Source organism: Vigna unguiculata, chromosome 11, assembly GCF_037176805.1.
Source record: "Vigna unguiculata cultivar grain cowpea cultivar isolate G323 ecotype 2 chromosome 11, ASM3717680v1, whole genome shotgun sequence".
Taxonomy (NCBI): Eukaryota; Viridiplantae; Streptophyta; class Magnoliopsida; order Fabales; family Fabaceae; genus Vigna; species Vigna unguiculata.
This window is the reverse complement of record NC_140802.1, coordinates 25,265,492-25,282,516: the sequence shown is the minus strand read 5'-3', so window position 1 is coordinate 25,282,516 and position 17,025 is coordinate 25,265,492. Positions and strand designations below refer to the sequence as shown.

General features: G+C 36.2%; 1 long non-coding RNA gene across 1 annotated transcript; it reads left to right on the top strand.

The window, feature by feature from the left end:
• Positions 1 to 3,235: 3,235 nt before the first annotated feature.
• Positions 3,236 to 5,279, top strand: LOC114168300 (uncharacterized). Its single transcript, XR_003600658.2, has 3 exons — positions 3,236 to 3,475; positions 4,557 to 4,745; positions 4,996 to 5,279. It is a non-coding gene; the product is annotated as an uncharacterized LOC114168300 (long non-coding RNA).
• The last annotated feature ends 11,746 nt before the right edge of the window (positions 5,280 to 17,025 follow it).

Genomic DNA, 17,025 nt, shown 5'->3' with positions numbered 1-17,025 from the left:
TTGTCTGGCCCCACGGTGGGCGCCAATTGTACCTGATCGATACTATTTAGGTGCGGAACCAGACGGTCTCAAGTACCCTCTGTGTCGAACCTCCTCCTGCTCCTTCCTGGACTCCTCCTGAGCCTCCCAGTCGTCTGCACTCCGAGGGTGGGGGTACCTGCAGGCACTCCGACGCTCAAGTTAGAGAGTGATTGATATGAGTAGTAGTAGGTTAATCAGAAAAGTGTACCTTTACCTGTTCACTAGGCCTTAATTTATACTAACTTCTTAATGGACCTGTTATTAATATTTGCGGGCCGTTTGTATTTGAGGATCGATTCCTTCCTTTTCGATTGAGGTTGCACGCATCGGCTCTTTCCTTATTGGCAGGAATTTTTCTTTTGTGCTTTTAATAAAGGTCGGCTCTTTCCATTCCAGAGTTTGTTCATCTGTACATATCAACTCCTTCCTTTCTTGGCCGTCTGTACTTTTCCAATATCAACTCCTTCCTTTCTTGGCCGTCTGTATTTTTCCAATATCAACTCCTTCCTTTCTTGGCCGTCTGTACTTTTCCAATATCAAATCCTTCCTTTCTTGAGGTTTGATGGCATGATGCCCCTCTGTAACGCGTGTTCAGCCTACTGCCCCTTAGGCCGGGGTGTACTCGGCCACGAGGAAGGGAAGTACACGGCCGCTGCGCTTACTGGGCTGCCAGCGCTGCACTGGAACCAAGTCCTCGCGGTTGGGCCATCACATGGGGACGTCCTCATCTGGGCCGGGATGATCCCGACCAGTTTTCTTCTCATTGGGCCGAGTACTACTCGGCCATGTGCTAACAAGAATGATTTTGAAAAGTTTAACTTATCATGGGAGTCTAAAACCCATAATAAAAGAACAACTAAAATCATTATGAAAGATTCGCTTAACATAAGAACACATGCAACAAATACTATAATGCACACGCATAGAATGTTGTGGATTAGTAATATAAATGGCCATGATGCAAATATAAATTCCAACAACTGCAACACGCATGCACACGCCCCTCCTAAAGTCAACTCAAGATTAAAAAAGGCAACGGTGCTACATAGAAAAGAAACTCAGAAGGACTTAGCTTCAAATTTCATTATATGAACCAATTTTATATTTCCCTTACAAAAAGGTGCCCACATTCAAGTAGAAAAGTATTAAAACGCATGTCAACTTCACATAAATAATTATTGACAAGTAAATGGGCAAGGAAATAGGCAATAGTGCAACACGGGTCCCACTAGCTTTATTGACAAAACTTTAACCAAATGCATATAACAAGGCATATCAACCATCTAATACTAGCTTTGAACAACCCAAACCAAATTAAACACATCAAAACGTGGAACAAAGAAAAGATGTATGATAGTAATGCAAAGCCTTATTAAGGCCCCCATGAGAATAGCTTTTGAGAACAAGGAAAACTAACCTTTCATGAGGCTTGACATGATAATTAATGTTATGAAAATTATGACTATTAAGTGAGTCGAGAACCCAATATGATAATTAAAGCTATGAAAATAATGATTATCAAGCGAGTTCCGGACTCGACATGATAATTAATGTTATGAAAATTTTGATCATCAAGCAAGATCGAGACTCGACATGATAATTAATGTCATGAAAATTATGATTATCAAGCGAGTCTGAGACTCTACATAATAATCAATGTTATTAAAAATCTTGATTATCAAGAAAGTCCTAGACTCGACATGATAATTAATATGAAAAAATGATTATCAAGAGAGTTGGGGACTCAACATTTTAATCAAATTTATGAAAATAATGATTATCAAGCAAATCCGAGACTCGACATGATAATTAAAGATATGAAAAAATTATTATCAAGCTAGTCTAGGACTCGACATTATAATTAGAGTTATGAAAAAATGATTATTAAGTGAGTTCGGGACTCGACAAGATAATTAAAGTTATGAAAATAATGATTATCAAGCAAGTCTGAGACTCAATATGATAATTGGTGGTATGAAAATAGTTTGAGACTCAACATGATAATCGATGAAAATATTTTGAAAGATGTTAATTATCAAAAAAGTCTAAGACTCCCCTTAATAATCAATGAGATGATTTTGAAAGATTTTAATTATCAAGCAAATCCGAGACTCAACATGATAATTAATGTTATGTAATATATATAAAAAAACAAAAGAAATTATTGATAATTTTTGTAAGATATATATCCCTTCTAGAAAAGAATATCACCAAACTCAAAAGGTTGATACATAGACTATTTATTACTCAAAATTCTTCATTTCAATATTCATGTTTATTGTGCATCTTATGTGTTATGTTGAAACATCGAAGCAGTATATTATAGTAGCCATTAAAATCAACATTTGCATTCCAACGAAAGAAATTAAGGAAAAAGTATAAAAGCTTTTGGTTAATAAATTAACATACCAAAAGAAGCTTTCAAATGCAAAGATTTATATATACATATAAGGTTTATGTTTGTTTGACACCTTTTATGCCAACACACATTTGTAACTTTCATCTAATATTAATGGCTATAAAACTCATCCCAAATTTCGTATATTACACAACATACCATTTCTTTTGACATAACAAACCCACATTAAGATATAATTTCATAAAAGCAATGAAAGCTAGAACATGTATATACGGTGCCATGATGAGTTCAAGCTTTAGTGTAAAAGAAGGAAAAGAAAGAAATAAAGAAAAAAAACAATCAATATGTTTTGTGCTATGATTTAAAAATAAATATCACAACTAAATATAGAAGAAAAAACCTATATGGATTTTTGCACACTTTTATCTAAAAGAATAGGACCTTCAAATCACCCAAGCTTTTGCTTCCTATTCACAATATCAACGCATAAGATTTGCACCAAGAGCACTCCTTTTCTTTTGCTCCCTTCTTTTTTCAGCTCTCCCAGAACTCTCATTCTGTTTGATTTTTTTTTTCAAAATCCAGACAATATTTGCAAGTGTACCTCTCTTATCTTCTTAAAATTCTATTTTGTGGCTTTCCCCCTCCAAGAAGTATCACTACAAGAAATTTATGAATTATCTATCGATTATTATTTACGGATTAAAATTCGTACGTAATTTAAAGTGTATATACGGATGTTACCTATTGATTAGGATCCTTACGTACGCATTATGTACGGAATTTTTCCGTAGGTAAGATTAAGTTAATTATCTAGTCTTTGAACGCGTATGGAACGTTGCCGCAAAACAAAAAATTAGGGTAATTTACATATTTATTTTCCTTCTCATGCGCAATGCTCACGGGGTTTCACTATAATCTCGCCTCCCATATTCGACCTTCCAATTCCTATCCAAATTCAAACTTTCATTTGCTTCTCATACTTGTCCCTCATAAGTTGATCGAAGAATCTTGTTCTCGTAGAGATTGAACCCTAACTCGTGTTGGAGTGCAAGCCCACAAATCCTAACTCGTGGTAATATCGATTGTGCAAAGGTAATAACCCATCTTTTCCCTTATGTCCTCTTCTCTAACTTTATTTTTCCTCTCAACTTCTCACACGCTCTAGAACAATTTCCCCCAACAAGGTACCAAACACATTCACTAATTTCTCTCCTCAAGTACACAAAGATCTATTTCTCTCCTCTTCATTCACGGGTGCTAAAACGTGCTAAAACATGTATTCAAGTTAACGTTGAATCACAAATTTACAACCTAGTTTACAATTTTTCTATTAAAATGATTACAACAAAAATGTAACTCATTAAAAATTAAAAACCCAAAATTGAAAACCCTAAATCTGAAAATGAAGTGTTTGGCTAACAAAGTAAATCAAAAGCTAAGTACAGGTCCTATGATACCCAATAAGTTTTTCACTAAAATTTTGGGAAATTTTCAGTCCTAGGATTATTGGTGTAGAATCAGAGGGTTTTAATGCATTTGAAAGAGTAATATTGTGAATTTTTATTCTGTCTTTTGGGTAGTTATTGTTTTGCCCTGATAATTAAATTGTAGATTTGTATTTCCTGTTTATTATTATCTTAAACATGGTTACTATTGTTGTGTTGGGAAGAGTCGGTTTCAGGGTGAAATATTAAAGGATAATTTGTCCATATTTAAATATATGATGTCTTGACAATAAAAATTTTCTGAGTTCCCATATGATAAACCCCCTTTTCTTGGTGTAGTAACATAGGCTTAAATGTAATTGTTCTCAACCTAACAAATGTGAGATGGAATGTCATAATGGTCTGAAAATTTAAGGAAGCCTAAATGGGTGCAATTAGTGACTTTCAAGAATGTAGTGCATGAGGTACTGTGAGTGTCTGATATAACATGATAATATTAGTATTTGGCAGTTTTAAGTTTTCTATGATATGATTACACATTCTTCCTTTTATACGAAATAAAATAGGTTTGACCTATTTTCTAAGGCCTATCATTTGGATTCCATTGCTTAAATTGTTGGTATTAAGTGTCATATAACAAGATTATTTTTAAGAGTACCTAATTTTATTTTACATTACATTAGTAATTTTTCCAATTGTGAGAATTGATATTATGAAATTTGTTTCAGGACCTTACTGCTTCATCTCCAGTGCTTTCTGGAGCGATGGTGCAAGTGAAAGAAACTACCTCATAAACTTCTCTTTTTGCATGTTCTAGTCATAATAACCAATGAGAACATGTTACAGATATATAGCAATTGCACACAAGAAAGCCAAAGTAAATTATTTTGGGCTGCATCTGAGGAAGAGATTGCGAGGTATTTATCTTCAATCCATGTATTCAACTGTATAGAAAATAGTGAAAATAAATTCGGAGTTCCTGACTCAAGACTTGGAACTGAAAATAGTGAAAGTTTTAGGGTGTGTTGAATGTTTCTGGAAAGAAAAATTAGCTTAAAATCAAAAACTGAGATAACAAATACTCACACCATGTTCATGCCTCATCACATACAACACCACTCCAAATGACTAACACCCTTCTATGAAATCAAATTTGTTCTTATGTAGGTTTTCCCTTTTAGGCTCTATTGACCAAAGAGGGAACCCTGAGTTCCTTGGAAGAACAGTGACCCTAGAGCCTGCTAAAGGAGGAATGTGTAAATATTTCCAAATAATTAATCTTTTTTTACCCTATTATTGAGGTTGATTTATTAATGATTATCGGTTCCATATTTCATTTATTCAACTGTTATGTGAAGTTTATGTAGTAATTCTAGTATAAGTGTGCAAGTAAAGTATAATGTCTACGTCATGTTCATATGATAGCATATTATGTGATTAATTTTATGGAAATTGGCGTCTTTAATTGACAGCATATGATTATCATATTATGATATCTAGGTCTTATTTTCATATTACTTTGGCCTTTTGGGTATTTCTTGTTTTCCACTTTTAATTATTCTGTGAATTCATATCTATTTTATAATGTAATTTTCAATTTTCTGAGGGTAAAAATTATCAAATGTGATCTATATTAGATACTTGCTTTATTTTGCAATGAGAGAGTAGGGAGCTGCTTACAAGATCTCAAAGGAAGAAGATGCAAAAAAACACTAACGATATGCTTTTTAAAATATTTTATGCTATTGGAATATTATTTATTATGCTGCAAATAAAATTCAAACATAAGTATATTTTTTCCAATATGCATACCAAAAGTTATTGAAAATGATTAAATGAATTCTACTTTATGTTTTATTTTTTATTTTTTATTTTAGCTTTAACTTTACAAAAATTTCTAAAAATAATAGTTATATATATCTATATATATATATATATATATATATATATATATATATATATATATATATATACCTTAAAGGATCTCATCACTAATGTTATTACTAATATTCATAATTGTAGTCCTTGTGTTCAAATCCATTAACATTTAATTTCAATATGTAATTTTATTGCTATTTTATTTTATAAACTATCAAAACATAATCATTATTTGTGTACAAAAATGTTCCTGCGGAAACAAATAAGGAATGTTAAAGACACAAATATCACCTTCCCTCAATCCTTGCCCTCTCGAGTTGGCTCCTTCCCGGTTTGCACATGCTATCTACCAGTGTATATGGTTTGGGCCGCTATGTGTTTATGCTTGACTGGTTGTGTACTTAGTAATTAAAAGAGGTTATGTATGGACGTCCTTAGCCGTGTGGTCTCCTTGGTCCGCCTAGGTGTAGTACACTAGTCCCCTAGCCTTTGTCGTTATAGTGTCAAAGGCTTGAAAGTGTGTGAGTAACTGCCTTGATCCGCCTAGGTGCAGTACACCAGTCCCCCAACCTTTAAGTGTTATGAACAGTGTTAAGGCTAGATCATAAAGGGTGATGGTAGTTGAGGGGGTGCCAGATGTCAGAGGTCCAATTAGAGAGGTTTGCGCCGCCATTTTAAGTGTTGTGACGTTTTGCGTTCATTGTGATGCTTCATGTGACTGATGCTTTTAGCGAGAAAAGTTGTAGCGATTCAGATTGTTGATTATAAATACATTTGTTGTTGAAAATTTGTTTACGTTGGTTCATTTGCAAGAAATCTGAGAGTAGTTATTTGTGTGTGTGAGATCTGTCCGATAAGTTCTTTGTATTTGTCGTCATCTTACTGTCAAAAAGCTATGTCTAGTGGTATTGATAGTGTGTCATTATCTTCTTCGGGTAGTGGGAGTGAGCGATCTTGGGGAGATGGGAGTAGTCGGTTTGATGTTGTGAGTGTTGGCCAAATGGTAGGTGCGGGGAGGATTCCGATGGAGACAGTCATTGAGGTAAGGGAAGACCCCTAGAGGAAATAGCAGAGAGCAACTGGCCAGCCAAGGTCGGGTATGAATGGGTTGCTGAAGACGTGTGGGCCCAACATTCCTTGTTCAGATGGTCTAGGTTGCTTAAGTCATGGCTCAACTGCATACCTATCTTAGAGAGGAACATAAGTCGTGACATAGTGGCTTTAGAGAGGGAAAGTGTTGTCGAGGGATTCTTCTACATGTATATGTGCCACTTTTCATAGTTGCACGTGAGGCTGCCCTTTGATGATTTTACCATGGGGTACTACGTTTACTAAATGTTACCCCTACCCAGCTGCATCCAAACAGTTGGGCGTATTTGCAAGCTTTCGGGGTTCTTTGTCGATCGTTGTATTTACAGCCATCCCCGTAATCATTTTTATATTTCTATGATACGAGGCCCAAGAATCCGACAACATAGTTATCATTGATAAGCCTGCCAAGTATAAGCAGGCTGGAAGTGTTCACTCAATCATTCAAGCATTTTAAAGACGGTTTCTTCAAGGTGGTGGTGAAGGAACTTGGGCAGTCGTACTTTTATAACGATGATGGGAACACTAAGTTCCCTTTTAGTTGGACCGACAACCCTTGGTGGTATAAGGATATGAAGAAGGAGAGATTGTCGTTGGCGGATAGGGAGGTGGTGGAGACACTAATGAAGTTTAATGATAGGCTACCCACTAAGGACTTAGTTAGGGTTTATAATTCGATTCATCCAATTGTTGATATAGAAGGTGTCTTTTTGAATTTTTAAGTGCTATATTGTGTTTGAGTTAACTAATCAGTATTCGTTGTTGTTGTAGGTCATATGGCACAAATCGGGAAGAAAAATTTGAATCTCTTTTCAAGCTCTCTGCAAGGAGAAGACGACGAAGGCTAGGGCTGCTGGGAACACTAAAGTTCCCAACATGTAAGAACCTCTTGTGGAAGTGCATGTGCATGGGGGTTTTAAGAGGAAAGCGGAGTTGCCTGCTAGGCTTGGCGGGGGTAAGGAAGTGAAGAAAGTTAGGGTTGCCCTGTTGGGGCCGGGATCCTCATCTAGTGCTAGGGGACCCGAGACTGGACTTATCGAGTTACCAGAAACTGTTGTTCGACGCGATATTGAGAGTTACTTGCCTGAATCTCTGGTTAATTCTATTGACAGTATGGAGTCGAATGCTTTGGTCAAGATTATGGTTGAGTTTGGCAGCAAAGCGTTGATCTTGAGATGTAGAGTGGGTTCTCTATATCAGAGAGAGTTAAAGGAAGGTAATCGATCTAGGGTGGAGGAGTTGACGGAGGAGTCGAAGGTTCAGGCTGACAAACATGCTAAGGAGAAGGTTGCCTAAAAGAAAGCAAAGAAAGAATGGTTGGAGGAGAAAAAGAGGTTAGGAACGTGGAAGGTGCGATGCTTGGAGTTGGAGAAAAAACTGAAGGGGAGAGCGTTGATCTTGAGACACAGAGTGGGTTCTCTATATCAGAGACAGATGAAGAAAGGTAGTCGGTCTAGGGTGGAGGAGTTGACGGAGGAGCTGAAGGTTCAGGCTGACAAACATGCTAAGGAGAAGGCTGCCTAGAAGAAAGTAGAGGAAGAATGGTTGGAGGAGAAAAAGAGGTTAGGAACGTGGAAGTTGCGATGATTGGAGTTGGAGAAAAAACTGAAGGGGAGGATAGTGGACCTTGAGGCCGATTATGACGAGCTTAAGGAGAAAAATGGTGGCCTGGAGTTGTAGCTGGAAGACCTTAAAGGTTGTACCATTCAAGAGCACATCAATGGTTTTCAGAAGGGTTTGCGGTAAGTGGCCTTCTTTTACAAGGATATTAACGTGTCTAATGCCAGATTCGATGTCAACAAAGATGTTGTGGATGGTGAGCTCGTGAGTGAGGCTGGCAGTAGTCCTGAGGAAGAGGCAGATAAGACTACGAAGGCGCCAGATACGAATGTTGATGTAGTCGTGGTCGTGGGGGATGCTACTGACGGAGCAGCTTAGGATTATTGCTTTTGCGCTTTCAATTTGACTTTAAGCCTAAGTTTGTAATAACTCGTACACTATTTTACTTTCTTGTTATTATGATTAATGTTCTTGATATTTTTGTTGTTCGCTGGATACAGATAAACAATGTTCGACCTAGACCACTTACTTATGGTAAGTGGTGAGGAACTTAGATAATTAAAACATATGAATGGTGTTTGACCTAGGTCGCTTACTTATGGTAAGTGGTGGGGAACTTAAATAATTAACACATATGAAGGGTGTTCGACCTAGGCCGCTTACTTGTTGTAAGTGGTGGGGAACTTAAATAATTAACACAGATGAAGGATGTTCGACCTAGGCCGCTTACTTGTGGTAAGTGGTGGGGAACTTAAATAATAAAAACAGATGAAGGGTGTTTGACCCAGGCCACTTACTTATGGTAAGTGGTGGGGAACTTAAATAATTAACACAGATAAAGGGTGTTCGACCCAGGCCGCTTACTTGTGGTAAGTGGTGGGGAACTTAGATAATTAAATTAGATGAAGGGTGTTCGACCCAGGTTGCTTACTTATGGTAAGTGGTGGGGAACTTAAATAAATAACACAGGTGAAGGGTTTTCAACCCAGTCCGTTTACTTGTGGTAAGTGGTGGGGAACTTAAATAATTAAAACAGATGAAGAATGTAGTGTACGTTAAAGAACCCTCTGTTTTATTTATGAATTTTGGGGTGCCTCGTTAAAAACTCCCCGGCCAAAACCCTTCGTACGGAAAAATGCCAAGTAAGAAAAAAGAGTACACCCAGGGTTACAAGTGTTTGGTACATTGATTAGTCTAACTAAAATAGAATATTAGATGAGATACATTCCACGTGTTCGGTATCTCTTCTCCCGACAGTTGTTCAAATTTATAGGTGCCTCCTCCTGCATCGTCACATATTCAGTATGGTCCATCCCAATTGACGGAGAATTGGCCATCCTTCTTTCTTGCATTGTTGGTCATTCTCCACACTAGGTCCCCTTTAACCAATGATTGTGGGCATAGGTTTGCGTTGTATCTCCTGGTCGCCCTTTATTTAACCGCCATGTTACGAATTTGAGCTTTGTCTCTTAATTCTGACAATAGGTTGAGGTGGGTACACATATTTTGTTAGTTATGGTATGGATTATATACATGGTGGCACAGGGAAGGTTCACCAATTTCAATCGGTATCATTGCTTTCGTGTCGTATACTAAGCTGAAGGGGGATTCATTTGTAGCAGACTCAGGGGTGCATCTGTAGGGCCACAATACTTCTAACAAATCTTCTGGACATCGGCCTTTGGCACTGTCTAAATGTTTTCGTAATTCGACTAGAAAGACTTTGTTGGTAGCTTCAGCTTGACCATTGGTCTGTGGATGCTCTACGAAACTGGTGATGTGTTTGATTTCGTGGCCGATGTAAAATTTAGCGAGCTCCTTATCTATAAATTGTTGGCCATTGTCGGTTATGATAGTGTGCGGCACGCCATAGCGACATATGATATCTTTCTAGACGAATTGCTGGACTTGTTGCGCTGTGATGGTGGCCAACGATTTGGCTTCTATCAACTTGGTAAAGAAGTCAATGCCTATAATGAAGAATTTTACTTGTCCTTTTCCCAAGGTGAAGGGTCGAGGATGTCCATTCCCCATTTCGCAAATGACCATGGAGAGAGTATGAAATGCAGTTGTTCTTGCTTCTGATGGATGAGGTTACCATGTTTCTGACACGGTATGCACTTTTTGACAAAGGTCTCGTAGTCAGCCTCCATGGTTGGCCAAAAGTAGTCGGCCTTGAGTATTCTGTTGGTCATGGTTCGTGCACCTGAATGGTATCTGCATATGCCTTCATGGAGTTCCTTCATTATGTATTGGGCTTGTTCCATCGTAACACATTTGAGTAGTGGTTGACCGTACCCTCGCTTGTATAGTTTGTCACCTATCATCGTCTACCTTGCGACTTTAGCCAGCTAGGCTTTGTCAGTATTGGTTGGGGGGTTGCCGGTTTTGAGGTATTTGATGTATGGGGTTGTCCAGTTTTCAGTGCGGTCTAGGTTGAGGCAGATGTTTGTTATGGATGGTGCAGATAATGTCTATTGTAGTAGGGACTTATGCTTGCTCTTTAGCTTAGTGCTTGCCTGTTTAGATAGGATATCGGCTCTAACATTTTCACTCCTAAGGATGTGCTGGACATATACTCGGTCAAAGGTAGACTGTATGACATTGCGGACTAGGTGGTAGTATTGTAAGTAAGTGACATCTTTTATTTGGAATTTATTGTTAAGATGGCCTACAGTGAACTTGGAATCAGTCTTGCATATAAGTGTTTTGACGCCGACTTCGCGTGCGAGGGATAGGCCTGCAAGGATGGCTTCGTATTTGGCTTGATTATTGGAATTTTTGAAGGCGAAGTGGAGAGATTTTTCAATGAGGATATCATTGGGGCCTTTGAGGACAATGCACCCTTTAGATTTGAGGAACCGTCTACATAAAGCGTCCATTGGTCCTCCTCAAGGGTATGTTGAACGTCATTGACGAAGTCTAGTAGGCACTGGGCTTTGATGGGGCCGTTAGGTTCGTAGCGGATGTTGAATTCAGAGAGCTCGACGGCCCAGGACAACATTCGTCCAACGAGGTCAGGTTTTTAGAGGATTTTTTGGATGGGGTAATCAGTCTTGACAATAATGTTGTGGTTTTGGAAGTAGGGGCATAGGCGTCTCGCTGCATGTACAAGGGAGAGTGCTAGTTTTTCCACCATTTGGTACCTGGTATCTAGATCTTGCAAAGTTCGGCTGACGAAGTACACTGGTGTTGGAATCCAGCAAATTCTTGGACCAGGGCGGTGTTGACCGTGTGATATGTTGCAGTGATGTATACTAGGAGTGGTTGGTGGATATCCGGTTTATGGAGGATAAGTGGGGATGTGAGGGTGGTTTTAAGGTTTTGAAAAACTTTTTCACATTCGTCGTTCTAAGAGAACTTCGTAGATTTTTTAAGTAGCTGGATGATGGGTTAGGTTTGTTCGGCTAGCTTCGGGAGGAATCTGGATATGGCAGCGGCCTATCAGGCGTTGAACCTCTTTGACATTGTTTGGGCTTCACATTTCGATGATGGCAGTGCACTTTTTAGGGTTTGCTTCAATGCCGCGTTGTGTGAGCATGAAGCCTAAGAATTTGCCACGGTCGACGTCGAAGACGCACTTTTCATGGTTAAGTCTGAGGTTATATTGTCGTAGCGCGGAAAATACTATGGATAAGTCTTGTGCATGTTGCAGGTGGCTAGGTGATTTAGCAACCATGTTGTCGACGTATACTTTGACACACTTGCCCATCAAGCGACTGAACACTTTATCCATTAACCTTTGGTAGGTAGCGCCTGCGTTCTTGAGGCCAAAAGGCATGACCTCGTAAAAATAGTTGGCATCATCAATGATGAATGCGATCTTGTTCATGTCGGTTGTTGCCATTGAAATTTTGTTGTACCCGGAGTATGCGTCTAAAAAGCTAAGAACCTTGTTAACGGTTATACCGTCTACTAGCCGGTCGATGTTAGGTAAGGGGTAGGCATCTCTGAGGTAGGCTTTGTTAAGGTCTGTATAATCGACGCACATTCGCCATTTCCCATTAGCTTTTTTGACTAGGACCACGTTAGATAGCCAGGTGGTATAATGGGCTTCCTTGATGATGCCAGCGTTAAGTAACTTTCGGCCTTGATTTTTGCTGCCAACCGATGTTCGTCTCCCAACTTTCGCTTCTTCTACGAGACGTACCTGGCTTCTTTGTAGATGGAAAGTTTATGAACTACTACCTGAGGGTCAACATCAAGTAAGTCTGCGGCTGACCAGGAGAAGAGGTCGATGTTGGCAATAAGGGTGGGTGTCAAGATATCGCGTTGTTCTTGTTGGAGGTTAGTGCCCATTTTGAGAGTGCGACCGTTAGAGAGCTCTAGACTTACAGTGTCTTCAACTGGCTCGATGTGTGCGTCGTGTCCTACTCTAGGGTCTAGGTCTTCATCAGATAAAGCTATGCCAGAGCCGGGTGGGCATTCAATGTTGGTTTGGAGGATTGGTAGCTGAGGACGTAGGCTTGCCATATAGTACTCTCGTGCGAGTCGTTGGTCGTCATGAATGGTAAGGATGTCACCTGATGAGGAAGGGAATTTTAATGGCTAGGTAGGGTGTGGAGACGACGGCTCCTAGAGTGTTGAGGGATGGTCGGCTGAGGAGGACGTTGTATGAGGTGGGTGCGTCTATGACAAGAAAGCGGATGAGGATTATTTTGGTTTGAGATGCTTCCCGGAAAACAGTGTGGGGGTCTATATATCCACGAGTTGAGACCTTCTCTTCGAAGAACTGGCAGATAGGTTCATCATAGGGAACCATGGCAGTGAGTGGAAGTTGGAGTTTCTAGTAAGTTGTCTAGTAAAGGATGTCAACGGAACTGCCTTGGTCGATAAGCAACTTTTTTACCGCGTAGTTTTCTAGTTCTACAGTGATGACCATGAGGTCATCCTGCTAGAGGTCGACGCCATGGAAATTGTCGTCAATGACGGTGATGGGTGGCATGCGGCGTTTGTGGTGAGAGTGGGTTATGTGGTTGATGAATTAGAGGTGAGGTAGGTGTTTCTTTTTGGCTGATGAGGTGGAGCCACCACTGGCAATACCCCCTAAGATGGTGTTGATTGTGCCGCGTAGGGGAGGATCAGCTGGGTTGACGTAAGTGCGGGCTGGTTGTGGTTCTTGGCGGTTGGGTTGATTTGGCCGATTATCGTGGCGTGTACTGTGAGGGAGGTGTCGGTTATCGGACCGGGATGGATATGGAGTCCATCCTTGCGGACAAAGCGGCAGAAATGGCCGGCGCAAACCAATTCTTTGATTTTATCCTGGAGCGCTTTGCATTCGTCTATAGTGTGTCCATTATTTTTGTGGTACCGACAATATTTGATCATGTCGGCATTGGGGGGTTGGAGGTTTTGCGAGGTGGTGGGATCAGATCAGCATGGAGGGCTTCGTCGAGAAGTTGAGAGTTGGGGATGCTTAGCGGAGCGTATCTGGTGAAGCGTGGTTATCTAGGCGCTCTAAGCCTAGGGTCAAGTCATCGAGGTTGTTTATCTGGGCTGGCGGTTGATGGAGGTGTAGTCATTGCAGAACTTGGTGTCGAGGTTCTGCATATCTTCCATGTAGATGTAATCCGCGGCACATAGCTTAAGTTCATGCATGAAGGCCGGGGGGTGGAGGTAGACATTATTAGCGAATGGTCCGTGTTTGAGGGTGAGAGCCATACACTGCAAGATCATTTCTTGCGTGAGGTTGGGGGTGCGAAGGGCGGCTTTGCTGAAACAATCTATGAAGACGCGCAACGTCTCTTCTCGTTCTTGTCTGACGCTGAGGAGGGATAGGGGTGTGGCCTGATGCGGGCGGTTGCCGACGAAGTGTGTAGAAAACATGTGGGAGAGTGTGTCAAAACAGTCAATGGAGTATAGGGGGAGGGTAGTGAACCAGTCAAGGGCAGGGCCTTTGAGGGTGGTAGGAAAAGCTTTATAGAAAACGGTATCGTGGGACGTATAGAGGGCGACATGGGTGATGTATATTTTGATGTGCTCATCGGGGTCGGTTTCTCCCGTATAGTGGTCCAGTGTGAACGGTTCCTACTAGGCGGGGAGGGGTGTGTTGGTGATAACGTCATTGAAAGGGTGACGACATCTGGGTGGTTGGAGTGGTAACGGGTGTGGTGGAATGGGATGGTGGATGAGAGTAGGAAAAGTAGTGGTGTAGTGAAAAGGGGGATATGGACGATGGGAAGGGTTGCAGCTAGGGGTGGTTGCTGCGAGGTGCCTAGGAAAATATTTTTCTTACTTTTTATAATTTTAATTTTATTTCTTTCTTTAGTAGAAACTATGTATATTTTTTATTTTTTATTTTTATTAATTTATTTTATATTTATATATATATATATATATATATATATATATATATATATATATATATATATATTAACCTGATATATTTTTTATAGGTTATATAACCGTTAAATTTGGTTATTTTTGTGTTCATTCTTTTTTATAAATTCAAATTTATTTTATAAATCTATTTTTATTATTTAAAAACTATTTTTTCTATTTTCAATTTTTATTATTATTATTATTATTATTATTATTATTATAAAAATCTTTTTCTTATTCTTATTCTTAATCATAAAATTATTTTTATGTTTTTATGTAATCTTTAAAAAACTTGTTTCATTATAAAAATTATTTTTCTTATCTTTTTCTATTTTCTATTTAGTTTATTTTTCTATTTTAAAAATCTTTTAGTTAGTTTATATTATATCTTTAAAAGTTGTCTAGGAAATAATAAAAATAACTAAATAAAAAATTATTATTATTATTATTAAAAATTCATTTTACTTTATTAAATATTTAGTCATTTTGATAAATTTGGGTGTTGAAAATATTCTTAAATGCCTATATGAGGAAAAAGAAAAATATATCATAGTAAGAAATATGACATATTCCACATGTACGGAAGGTGGCTTTTATTTTTAATTAATTCTAATTAATTAATTGGATTGATTATTTTTAATAAAACCTTTTTCATTTTATAAAGTATTTACATCAACAGAATTAAAATTTTATTTAAAACAATGTACGTAAACGCGAAGTACAAGAAAAGTTGTGACAATTATATTCGTGCTTTCATGGTTTTATTTGCATGCATACTTGTACCCTTTCTCAAAATTTCAATAGCAGATGATTCTATCAACGAGCCCCAATTGGTGAACGATAGAGAGACTTTGGTTTCAAAAGAAGAAAAATTTGAACTTAGTTTCTTTCTGCACCTCCAAAATTTCTTTAAATTCCTGTAAAACCTTTGAATTATTTAAAAAAATTCGTAGACACCACACCCAAAAAAAAAAATACAAATATATATATATATATATATATATATTCGTTTTTTTAATTTTAAATTTCATTATTTATATGTTATTTTAAATATGATTTTTTAATTTTTTTTCTTTTATTAAATTTTTAATTAATTACATAAAAATAAATTTAAATTTAAAAATAAAAAAATATATAATTGAAAAAGTTTAAAAAAATTTGTTTAAAATTAAATATTTAAATTTTAAACAAAATTAATAAATTCAAATAAAATATAAAATAATATACACATGAAATATATAAATAAAATAATTATAATAATATCAATAAAATAAATAAAATTAATATATTAATTAATTTTAATTTTATTTATTTTTTAATACATCCTCTAAAAACAAAATTTGATATAAATATATATATATATATATATATATATATATATATATATAAATAAATAAATAAAGATTTAATTTTACTTTTTAAATCTATATTAAAAAATATTTAAAATTGTAAAATATATAAATTCAAAACTAAATTACTTTAAAAAGTGTAAAAAATAAGTAAAAGAATAATAAACTAAATAAAAAACAATTAAAGTTAAAAAAATTAAACTTTAAAAAAATTAAAAAAATCTGAAACAGAATAAATATTTCTTTTAATTTAAAGTTTAACTATTGTTTTAATTTAATTTATTTCTTAATTTAAATTTTTTGTTATCTTTCGTTATATTTATTTTAAAATTTTAAAATAAATTTGATTTAATATAATGTATTAAAAAATAAATAAAATTTAGAAAAGAATACTAAATTTTAACTTCAAACAAAATTAATATTTATATATATATATATATATATATATATTATTTTTCTTAATTCTTTTATATTTTATATATTAATTATGTTCAATTTTTTTACCGTTATTTCTTAAGTTTATATATATTTTAATATTTTACTTTTTTACTACATATTTTACAAATACAATATAATATTAATATATAGTTATATTTGTATATACATTTTTTTATAATTTTATTAAAAAATTAATTTTTTCCATTTTATTTTATTTCAAAATATTAGATTTAATATTTTATTTTATTTTTAAAAATTTTAATAAACAAAATAAAATATCATTATATGTTTAAAATAAGGAATTAACAATAAAACAATTTAAAAATAATAATAAAAAAGATTATACATATATATATATATATATATAGATATAGATATATTTATTACTTTATTTTTTTTATAGACTACATTAAAAAAGATTAAATTAAAAGTTAATAATAAATATAACAAAATATAAAAGAAAATTCTTAAAATGAAGAAATAAATTAAATAAAAATAATAATTAAACTTTACATTAAAAAATATATTTATTCTATTTCAAAGTTTTTTAACTTAAAGATTA